The 12,906-nt window shown below is 36.9% G+C and overlaps 1 protein-coding gene across 1 annotated transcript in view; it reads right to left on the bottom strand.

Moving 5' to 3' along the window:
• Positions 1–12,906, bottom strand: part of wge (winged eye) — a 705,384-nt gene that overhangs the window by 119,096 nt on the left and 573,382 nt on the right. The gene's annotated exons all lie outside the window — the stretch shown is intronic.

Genomic DNA, 12,906 nt, shown 5'->3' on the forward strand with positions numbered 1-12,906 from the left:
AGAAAACATAATCCCACCCATCGCTCATTAAAATATCGAGTACAGCACAATTATACAATGTAATGCGATTCATGTCACGTGACAATATAACCAATAACTTAATTTATTGTGATCTAGATCTAGAGAAAGGAAGGGAACTAAATGCATTGTTGAGATTTTAATCACGTCAGCTTATAGACTATATTTCGGTCACTCTTGCGTTTTAATTCAATTATATTATGGCGATGTACATCGTCTGAATCACGGTCTATAAGCTATTGAATAGCACATTGTATTTTATTATTACCTAAAAGGAAGTTTGTCAGCTATTCACTTATTCTTGTTGGTGAACATTACAAACTAAAAATATTTTAGAAATGCATCTATATTAGTCTTACCTACATCGTACATAGTTTCAGAGAACTATAGGCCCTCATGGCTCAGTATTTCGTTCCAATGAAAGTTGCATGTCCGCCATTTTGAAACGAGAGGCTGTTGAATTCTCTAAGCAGAACAGGTCGTATAGGCTACCGGTAACTTATATCATTTTTAAATGCGCCGATTCTTATGCGATGGCCTATTTTATTTCAACGTTCTGAGCGGAAGTAGCTAAGTAATTATTTTACAAGACAAAATGTCGAAATTTTAGATATGTTAATCAAGTTCAGATTATATTTTCGTGAAGAAAGACACAAATGTTCTTCGAGATTTCCAGTGCTCGTGGTGTTCATTCGTGATATAATTTTTGTAACTTTGGCTATTTTTAAAGTACCCTCATTACTGTTTTTTGATGCTCTATTATCTTTTGTTAATGAAAGCGATCATACGGAAGAGAGTCATCATCATGTCCTGATTTTATCACATAGACGCCTACCAACAAACAAACAGGAAAATTCTGTAATTGTGAACGGAATTCTACGAATACCAAATATGGTTTAAGTTTAACCGAGGACGGAAATTGCTCAACATAAAAATTGCTATGCCATCTACATTAATAAATTCTTAATTTGTTGTAGAATATTTCCAGAATAGATTATTCATAGCTCAATGATTTTAAGCAATTTACCTGTTGGCAAATCAAACAGTTTAGTTTCTTCTGGTCTCAACATCAACCATGTTACATGTCATCGCTTTCTTACGACTTTTGAGTCTGTACTATATAACCACAGTCTAGTATATACAGTCACGAAGCTCAATACGTAGTAAATATGCATCCATAGATAGTTGCTAACCACTAGGATCGCTAATATCGCCTCATTACAGACAATGCGAAATAGTACCGGCACAGTCAATTGTTCCTAGCATCCTCACAACTCAAGTTTCGTGACTGTATATACTAGACTGAGTTATAACTCTTCCAATTCGATAACATTTTCAAGAAAAATTTTTTTTTCGCGCAAAATTAAAATTGAGAGAGATAAATCACAGATGATCTATGTATCTTATGTGGGTGCATTTGTTATCTATTTTGGAATGTAACATTTTAAATTATAGACATTTCAAACAAAAAAACGTCAGCTCCTACATCAACCGCAGTCTTTTAATTTTGAAATCAAAATTCTTGTTTTTTTTTTTTTTTTTTTTTTAACCTATAGTGGACATTTAATCACCTTGTAGTAAATTGTTACTTCGGGAGTCGAAATTCGATCCTGTACGAATTAAATGTTTCGCCTAATTATTATTGTAATAATGTAGCCTATCTCTCAAATTTTCTACAGAACCTCTAGGCTTTTCTAGTCTTCGAAAAAACATAAGGAAACTCTCTAGGAAGATAATAACATTTCAACAATCAAAGAAAATAACAGCCCTAAATAAAATAACTTTAAGAAATCACTCTTCAATATGTAGTGATTTGTGCAATGATAAGCATCGAAGAAAAGCTCCAACTGATGAACACAAAGACTGGAATATATTATATATCGATCACAGTATAGTATATACAGTCACAAAGCTCAATACGTAATAAATATGCATCCATAGATAGTTGCTAACTACTAGGATCGCTAATATCGCCTCATTACAGACAATGCGAAATAGTACCGACACAGTCTACTTTTTCCTAGCATCCTCACAACTCAAGCTTCGCGACTGTATATACTACACTGTGTATCTATATAAAGATAACCGGATTATAAATAAAACAGTCAAACGTATAATGCCAGAAATGCTCTGAAACATATTACATTACTTCAACTTATAACAGGAAGAACACAATACTCAAATTAAAGTGACATCTACAATGAAAATAGCCAAGAACTGAAGCCATCTTGAATGCGGAAGGGTTGTCAAAAGACATGAAGCTAATCCAGAAACGATGTCCACCGCTAAACCGGTTGGGACAGTTTAAGAAATGCGGCAAAACCGGAAACGAGTTCCGGTCAGGAAGGACCTCAGTTCTTAAGAATGTAAAGTTAATAGCTAAGTAGTCTATCTACCAAAAACACTTCCACACTCTTATGCTTCAAAAAATATAAAAGAGGACATGTTTAAATAAAATTTGGAGTAGGCCTAGACCTAGTTAGTTCGTAAGATTCAGTAGGCCTACAGAAAAAGAACAGGTCTAACCAGTCGTCGATTATAACCTATTACAGCGAAACCAAACGATAAAATCTGACAATAAACTAACCTTAAGATAAGATTAAGCGAGTATTAACACATCAAATTTATATGCAGAGACTATCTGTTTTCTTGTACGCTATCACACTCTAACTTAGTAACTTATATAGGCCTACAGTCACGACGCTCAATACGTAGTAAATATACTTCTATAGATAGTTGTTGACAACTAGGATCGCTAATATCACCTCATTACAGACAATGCGAAATAGTACCGGCACAGTCTCTTGTTCCTAGCACCCTCACAACTCAAGCTTGGTGACAATAGCTATATACTAGACCAGCGTTTCTCAAAATGTTTTGAAGTGGGGACCACTTTTTAAAGTCAGAACAGTTCCGCGGACCACCTTACTCTTGTTCCCTTTGAAAGCAAATTTATAATTTTCGTAGCATATTTTAATACCAGTATAGGCCTACTTATATTTTAAAATTGAATTAAGGTTCGGTACTTTGGTCCCCTGTTATGAATTCTGGTAGTCCCTGGCTGGGTTACAGGCGGGGCGCCAGATGTGCAGGGAAAAGGTGTCGAGAAACACCACGTATATAGTGCTTTAAATCCCTCTTTTGCTGCTGAGAGTAGAGTGGGAAGTCGATAGACGGGTAGGGTAATAATTTCATAAAATGTCAGTACTGGGAGAAAAAGTGAAATTCGATTGCCATGTGTCATTTTCAAACTCTGAGATTTTAAGCTATAGTGAGATACCGGTACGCAATTCGTTTGAATTTTATTTTTTCTTCTGTCTTGTTTGAAGGACCACAAGAGCAGATCTCGAGGACCACAGGTGGTCTGCGGACCATAGTTTGAGAAACGCTGTACTAGACTGTGTACCCTATCACAGGAATATTCTAATATCTGATGTTGATGTTAATTCTCATGGTTATATCCTTTCTTGGACGTCAGTTGTAGGGACACTACTGCATCAGTGAAAAGAACGGAAAAAATGGAGAACTATGGCAAACGGGACGTAAAGTGCATCGATAAAGTTCGTATCAACATCGTCTTTGCTCACCTGAAATTCTGCTTATTGTAGGGCCTACTCGTCGCTGGTCATCGGAGTATTAGCTGTGGTTTCCGCGTGAAAAGTCTATGTACGGTCTAGCCGTTTAGCTAACGATGAGCCAGTCATGACACAATTTTAAATTTGAAACATAACAGAACTTCAACTTTAATACTGCGCTATCAGATCGAGGGTCGTAGAGGTTTAATTACCGGTTTAAGAATGTCTAATTTTAATGTCCTTAGTTACAATCGCGAACATAATATCAAAATGAAAGCGATGTCAAACTTCCATTACCTCCATTATTCAATATCAACAATGATAAACGAAAATTAAAGGGACTTTTGCTAATGATCTAGATAATTCTAATATTTAATTATATAAAACAGCCTTTAATATTTATTTATTCAATGTAATATGTGAAATAGCACAGAAAAAATCAAGGAATTGAATTGCGTCCTTGAATTGCGGCCCTGGTGAATCTTCCTAACTACCACCTAACAGTAAACACAAAACACGTTTCTACCCGCACATCAGCGACTAGCATTACTAGAACCTCTTACATACTGATATTTTTTTAGTTGGTTATTTAACGACGCTGTTTCAACAACTAGGTTATTTAGCGTCGATGAGATTGATGATAGCGAGACGGTATTTGGCGAGACGAGGTCGAGGATTCGCCATAGATTATTTGGCATTCACCTTACGGTCGGGGAAAACCTCGGGGAAAAAACCCAGGTAATCAGCCCAAGCGGGGATTGAACCCGCGCCCGAGCGTAACTTCATCAGTTCGGCAGGCAAGCGCCTTAACCGACTGAGCCACGCCGGTGGCTCTATTGGTATTATTACAACTCATGTAAATTATCTTCCACAAATTTTATTAACAGGCAATAGTTGATTGCATTACATTTTATTTATTCAACTGTTTTCAATTTTCAATTGATAATCCATATCCATTTTAATATGGTATCCGTACAGATATATTCTCGTGTAATTTTATAGCTTTGACGATTTTATATTTCTACTCACACAGTGGAGGTTTTTTTTTTAATTGTCTATGTTTCATGTAGGCCTAATCAAATTCTCTGTAATTAATATGTTTGGTTTTATATATTTTAAGATTAAATAAAATTACGGTCTTCTGAGGAAAATGCCCTGTGCCTAGCAAAATATGTTTAGATTCAAAAATATTAGAAAGAGTAAATTATTTTACATATCTCGGATACACATTATCTTTTTTTGATTTTCACAGAAAATTTATACACAGCCTACACCAAAACAATGGGAATTATTAACAACATAATGAAACCTTCCCTAGTACCCTACAAAGGCATACTAGAATTCGCCTACACAAGACCTTGGCGAGACCTGTTACGGCAGTGAGGCATGGACATTGAGGAAGAAAGACGAAAGCAGAATAACAGCTAATGAATTGAAATTTATGAGATATTCAGCGGGATATACGAAATGGGATCACAAACGCAATGAAAATGTAATGGAAGAATTACAATTAGAACCTGTAATTAATCACGTAAAACATTATCGGAACAACTGGACAAATCATCTGCATCGCATGCGTAGAGAAAAATCCCAAAAGCCATGCTCCACTATCGTCCAAACGGGAAGAGATCTCTCGGTCGTCCAAAGGAGCGCTGGATTGAAAATTCAACTGTGAGATCGTAACAGGCCATAAATATGGCTAATACTTGACGGGAAGAAGAAGACATTTTAAGATCACTATATTTTATCACACAATTGATTTACGTTGACAAGGTTCAATTTTCTAATACAACCTGATGTCTGAAAAGGCGAAAGCACTTGTTGTTAATACTTGACCGTTTCTAGGCCAATGTTGTTTCACATATTAAAGTGAATAAGCAAAGATTGTGACAGTCAATGAAGACTCTTTTATATAATTAAATATTTAAACATATGACTTGTCGGCTTAATATGTTCTCGAAATTAGATAATTTTTGTTCAAATCTAAGAAAATAGCCCTCTTGTTCAAATCCGAGGAAAAAACATGCTCTGCTTCAAATCAAGTACGCCTACATGACTTGTAAGAAAGAGCTGTCAACAATTGGGGTGGGGAAAATCAAATACGCCTACATGATTTGCAAGAAGAAACTATCAACAATTAGGGTGGGGAAAATCAAGTACGCCTACACGACTTGCAAGAAGAAACTGTCAACAATTAGAGTGGGAAAATCAAATACGCCTATATGACTTGCAAGAAGAAACTGTCAACAATTAGGGTGCACAAAATCAAGTACGCCTACACGACTTGCAAGAAGAAACTATCAACAATTAGGGTGCGGAAAATCAAGTACGCCTACACGACTTGCAAGAAGAAACTGTCAACAATTAGGGTGCGGAAAATCAAGTACGCCTACACGACTTGCAAGAAGAAACTGTCAACAATTAGAGTGGGAAAATCAAATACGCCTATATGACTTGCAAGAAGAAACTGTCAACAATTAGGGTGCGAAAAATCAAGTACGCCTACACGACTTGCAAGAATAAACTGTCAACAATTAGAGTGGGAAAATCAAATACGCCTATATGACTTGCAAGAAGAAACTGTCAACAATTAGGGTGCGGAAAATCAAGTACGCCTACACGACTTGCAAGAAGAAACTGTCAACAATTAGAGTGGGAAAATCAAATACGCCTATATGACTTGCAAGAAGAAACTGTCAACAATTAGGGTGGGGAAAATCAAGTACGCCTACACGACTTGCAAGAAGAAACTGTCAACAATTAGGGTGGGGAAAATCAAGTACGCCTACATGACTTACAAGAAGGAACTGTCAACAATTAGGGTGCGGAAAATCAAATATCCCTACATGACTTACAAGAAGGAACTGTCAACAATTAGGGTGCGGAAAATCAATTATCCCTACATGACTTGCAAGAAGAAACTGTCAACAATTAGGGTGGGGAAAATCAAGTACGCCTACATGACTTACAAGAAGGAACTGTCAACAATTAGGGTGCGGAAAATCAAATATCCCTACATGACTTGCAAGAAGGAACTGTCAACAATTAAGAGTGGGAAAATCAAGTACGCCTACATGACTTGCAAGAAGGAACTGTCACCAATTAGAGTGGGAAAATCAAATACGCGTATATGACTTGCAAGAAGAAACTGTCAACAATTAGGGTGGGGAAAATAAAGTATGCCTACATGACTTACAAGAAGGAACTGTCAACAATTAGGGTGGGGAAAATCAAGTACGCCTACATGACTTACAAGAAGGAACTGTCAACAATTAGGGTGCGGAAAATCAAATATCCCTACATGACTTGCAAGAAGGAACTGTCATGAACATACCTAGAGGCTACAGTAAATCCTACACAGGCTACTTTATTATTATTATTATTATTATTATTATTATTATTATTACATCATGAACGTAATTGTTCCTAACTGCAAATTCATTGAATCGAAAGTAGATTCTCAACACACACAATCCATCTTTATCTTGTTTTTTTTTTCTGCGTTGTCTAGCGCGATATCACTGAATCATGCTGATTGCATGAATTGAAGTTACAGCTACTTATGGATGAATATCGAATCATAATCGTCATACGAGTGAGGTCAAACTGGGCTAAAGGATTCAAACCTCGACGATAAATATAATAGATTATTATCATCGCTAATAAAATCAGGTTCCAATGCCGGGCTCATATCTTAACCAAATAACAATAGAGCACCAGCGACTCTGTAAAGCTATTAAAAGACTGGGTTTTTATTCAATTTTGAGGTCTGTATTCTATAATTACTGAACTCCCTGAGTCCGTCATCGTTTAATCACCTCAGTTTAAGTTTAATAACTTAATTGCGCACAGCGTTCCTAATTATAGGGAAAGAGGAGAATGGCTTCTATAAAATTATCGGTGATCAAATTCCCAATCCATTTCATTAGCCAGTTATATTTCCTTGCAATCTGCAATCAGTCGCTCGCTGGCCAGAGATTACAATCAAAATACTGTTTCTTCCCCGTATCAGAGTTCCACGACAGAGAACAAGTATCGTTTTACTTCCTCGTCTAAAATTACCAGCAGTCGCACATAGCGAGAGTTAATTCACAAAGTTGGCAATCAAAGCTCCGTTCTTCCACTTTTTCGTCTCCTTTTGTTACAGCAGCGCATATAAAATAAGCTTTCTTTAACACAGCAACTTTCCTTCTTTAAAAAAATGTGTGTTTGTTACAGTGCCACTAAATTCGACCGACAAACTTGCAAAGCGAATTTCGTTGGCAAAAGAGTCCAGAAAGTCGAAAGACACTTAGGACTGAAAGTTTTCGAATAACGAGATGCAAAAATGCATGGAGTTATGATATCACTTCCGGTCATCATAAAGAGCGATTTGAGATTCACAACGTCTGTCACTGACTACCGATTACAAAATTCTATTAACAAACTTCCTAGTCTACCCAAAATAAGAACCGTCCTTGATATCAAAAATCATCGAAGTAGCCTACTCTGTACGGAAGAGTTATCTATTTTTCAAGTTTTCTTGGATAGACCTATAGGTACGTATTTTTATTTCACAATTTATAGCAAAGACGTATCGTACTCTTATTCTTTCCGCGCGGAAATGTGCCATTCATTCATTCATTCATCATTCAGTGTTCTGCCCAAGGGAAGGTCTTTCACTGGAAATCAAGCTTTCTCCAATCTTTCCTATTTTCTGCCTTCCTCTTTGTCTCCTCATAAATGGTCTAGCCTACATTTCTTAATGTCGTCTATCATCTGATAGTTTCTTCTGCCACGAACTCTTCTCCCGTTCACCATTCCTTCTAGTGCATTCTTCAGTAGGCAGTTTCTTCTAGCCAGTGACTCAACCAATTCCTTTTTCTCTTCCTTATCAGTTTCAGCATTATTCTTTCTTCACCCACTCTTTCCAACACAGCTTCATTTCATATTCTGTCTGTCCACTTCACACGTTCCATTCTTCTCCGTATCCACATTTAAATGCTTCTAGTCGCTTCTCTTCACTTCGTCGTAATGTCCACGTTTCTGCCCCACACAATTCCACGCTCCACTTCACTAGTCTTTTCCTTAGTTTCAGAGGTCCGCACAAGATGCTCCTTTTTATATTAAAACCTTCCTTGGACATTGCTATCCTCCTTTTGACATCTTGGCAGCAGCTCGTGTTACTGCTGATAGTACATCCCAAGAAGTCTATTTGAAGCTGTCCAATTGCTCTACTGGCTCATTTAGAATTCGCAAGTTTACTTTCTTCCTTCTTCTTCCTATGACCATGCTCTTCGTCTTATTTGCATTTATATTCATCCCATACTGCTCACAGCTGTCATTTAGCTCCAGCAGCATATCCCTTAGTATCATATCCTCTTCTGCTAACAACGCCATATCATCAGCAAATCGTATGCACTTTATTCTTCTTCCTCCTACTATCATTCCTCCCATGTTCTGAAAACAGTTCTTCACTAAATCCTCCTAGTAGATATTGAACAATATAGGTGATATTCATTCATTTAGTGTTCCGTCCAAGGGCAGGTGTTTCACTACAAACCCAGCTTTCTCCAATCTTTCCTATTCTGTGCTTCATAAAAAGTTAGATTACTGATATTAGATCGTTCAAATAAAATCCGGTCATTGCTAATAGAAACAAATAAATTAAACTTATTGATTCATTTTTTTTAGTTATTTTACGACGCGGTATCAACATCTCAGGTTATTTAGCGTCTGAATGAAATAAAGGTGATAATGCCGGTGAAATGAGTCCGGGGTCCAGTACCGATAGTTACCCGGCTTTTGCTCGTATTGGGGTGAGGGAAAACCTCGGAAAAAGCCTCAACCAGGTAACTTTCCTCGACCGGGATTCGAACCCGGGCCACCTGGTTTCGCAGCCAGACGCGCTAGCCGTTACTCCGACTTTCTACCGATTCATCTCATATTCTTATGTAGGCCTCTCGATATTTAATTAGTCTACTTTTTTCTTCCTCCTAAAAAAATATGCACTGTACTGTCACATAGGAAATTTCATAAAATCAACGACGATTTATTTCCTTGGAAGTAAAGACGGCGGGCAGGTAGGACTGATAACTTATGCTTTTTAAAGCAGACTGTCTGTACGGTGAGAATCCTAACTTCCCATCACCCTGTGGGCCTTTATGGCCTGTGATGAATATGACTTTACCTTTACAACGAGATATCCAATATAACATCTTAAAATTAGCTATCTAGTTAGTGCGTATAAAATTGGACAAACTTAAGTTTATATCTAAAGTTAAGTTGGCATAAATTCCATTTCAAACTAGCAATAGTTTAAAAACCAGCCTTTGTATCATGCAGGCAATACATACAGCACCTCATTATACTGCAATAAATACAGTAGTAAACAAAGCTGCAGTGGCGCATCCAATCCACATGCTTTTTTGCTGTCTTAGATGCAGATGTAGGCCCAGCCTATTTAGAATTCAAGACGTGCTGGCAATTATTGCACTACACGCGTAAACGAAAACGCCCCCTTCATCAATGGCGGATTGACTGAGGCATGTAAGCCATTTTATTAAAGAATTATTTGCGCTTTGACGAACCAATCCATCACTGAATACGTAATTAAACATATCCTGTCTTTTTGTACATAAACGTTCAAGCAAAGTAAATCGCGCAATAATTTCGTCACTCCTGCCTGTGTTGCCATATCTGTATTACTTAGCATGCATCATTTTTAGAGGGCGTATCTGCATTAAGTGCTTTTATGCTAAATACTAATAGAGGATGATACTTAGAACAAGAAATTGCGTTTCTTTATATACACAGTTTTGTACAAAATCGTTTTTTAAACCATTCGTGATTTTGTTAACGACAACAATCGCTCTCTCCCCCGCCGGCCTATAACCCGATTCTTTATTATGGTATAATCCGGTAGGCTACAGCTTTTAATGAATTCTAAGTATCTCATTTCGCTAGCTAGTGTTCTTTAATTTTGATGGGCATGGCCCAAGTTTCGCTTCTACCATAATTCATTGTGCGTACCGATAAGTTTATCTCTACAGTTCTATAACATTTAACTTGTATCCTTTTTTTATCTAGTGTTCTTTATGTGCCACAGAAGAAATTAAAATAAGAAGTCACAGCATTAGGGATAAATTGAATGTTGAGATAACTATTGTTGAGAAAACTAGGAAAACCAGAAGAAATGGTACAGCCATGTAAGGGTGCAGCTTGATCACCTATCGAGGCAAGCACTACTAATTTTGTACCCTTTATTTACAAATGGCTTTTAAGGAACCTGCAGGTTCATTGCCGCCCTCACATAAGCTCGCCATCGGTCCCTATCCTGTGCAAGATTAATCCAGTCTCTATCTTCATATCCCACCTCTCTCAAATCCATTTTACTATTATCCTCTCATCTACGTCTCGGCCTCCCCAAAGGTCTTTTTCCCTCCGGCCTCCCAACTAACACTCTATATGCATTTCTGGATTCGCCCATACGTACCACATGTCCTGCCCATCTCAAACGTCTGGATTTAATATTCCTAATTATGTCAGGTGAAGAATACAATGCATGCAGTTCTGCGTTGTGTAACTTTCTCCATTTTCCTGTAACTTCATCTCGCTTAGCCCCAAATATTTTCCTAAGAACCTTATTCTCAAATACCCTTAATCGCTGTTCCTCTCTCAAAGTGAGGGTCCAAGTTTCACAACCATACAGAACAACGGTATTATAACTGTTTTATAAATTCTAACTTTCAGATTTTTTGACAGCAGACTAGATGACAAAAGCTTCTCAATCGAATAATAACACGTATTTCCCATATTTATTCTGCGTTTAATTTCCTCCCGAGTGTCATTTATATTTGTTACTATTGCTCCGAGATATTTGAAATTTTCCACCTCTTCGAAGGATAAATCTCCAATTTTTATGTTTCCATTTCGTACAATATTCTGGTCTCGAGATAATAATATACTTTGTCTTTTCGGGATTTATTTCCAAACCTATCGCTTTATTCAATTTTGTAGCCCTCCTGGAAGAAATGTTAGGTCTTAGGACGCCCAAGAAAGAGATGGACATAATTTCAATAAACTCCTTGGTTTCGAAAAGTACTTAAACACCTAATCCTTCAAACCGGAAGAAGTTCTTAGTCTAATTGTATTTCCTCATTTCTACAACCTGGTAGATGAAATGGTAAACTTGTAATATACAGGGCTTTCATTTCAAAACTTCCCAGTCTAAATAATTAATTATTTAAATTTAATTCAATTTAAACAAAAAACACGTCAATTTAGATATTGAGGGGGAAGTCTGAAACTAGGTTAAATTACATTTAAGATTTCACCCCCACCCCCAGCCACCCCTCTTTGAAATTCCAAATGCCACCCCTATATTTTATTGTTAAATATGAAAGAGTATTCGATTGCTTATACACTTCATTAGTTTTCACATCTTTTGTTTTCTATCGTCGTTGATTAGAGCTGAAGAGAATAAAGCTACAAAAACTTACTGAGCATTTAGTGTAATACGAGTAGTTGTGTTTGTGTACTAAATTATTTTAAAATGGTGTATACCCTTCAAGAGAAAACATAAATCATCCTCATTGATTAAATTTAGGAAATTACACAAAATAAGCTGTTTTCATCCTACAATCAACTGATAATAACAAAAATACAATAATGTGGAATCAACTTTTGTATCCATGTGACGTAGAAGACTGCCGCCTGGGATCGGAACCAGTATGTGACAGCCGTCTGCACCTCTCTGTCGATCCCATGGTATGACAAATGTTTCAATTCCAGTGGGGAATATGTTGAAAAATAGCTCAACAATTGTATCTGTTCCAATAAATTTTTCAATGAAATTGTGTCTTCTTTCTGTAAACGGCCCCAAGGAAATTTATTTTTACAGCCCTCGTAATTGCGCTCAAATGGCCAAAATTTCTATAAGCACTTGTTTTCACAGTATTAACATGGTGAAAGAAAAAAAGTTAACTTCTTTATCTGTCCCCTCATGTTTGTTTGTGAGATAAAATGCTACAAAACAGAAGCAGTGAGTGTGTGTGTGTTAATCATTGTGTGGAAGAATGAATTAAATTAACTATTATAAACATACCCTAAATGCTATAAATTCTCTTGGCAGTTCGTAAGAAACTCTTTGAATCACATAACCATTACATTAGTTTCAATTTACTTGTAACTCAGTTTTTAACAAGTCTGCAGAATCTTGCAGCAAGTCAGAATTATATATGACATAATTCTTCTCGGGTTCTCAGCCAGGTAAGTTGGACAGTTGCTTCCACGCTAGCTCTGCCATCTTCTTCAGGGATTGAAGTTCCGTGGG

Source organism: Periplaneta americana, chromosome 6 (genome assembly GCF_040183065.1).
Source record: "Periplaneta americana isolate PAMFEO1 chromosome 6, P.americana_PAMFEO1_priV1, whole genome shotgun sequence".
Lineage (NCBI taxonomy): Eukaryota > Metazoa > Arthropoda > Insecta > Blattodea > Blattidae > Periplaneta > Periplaneta americana.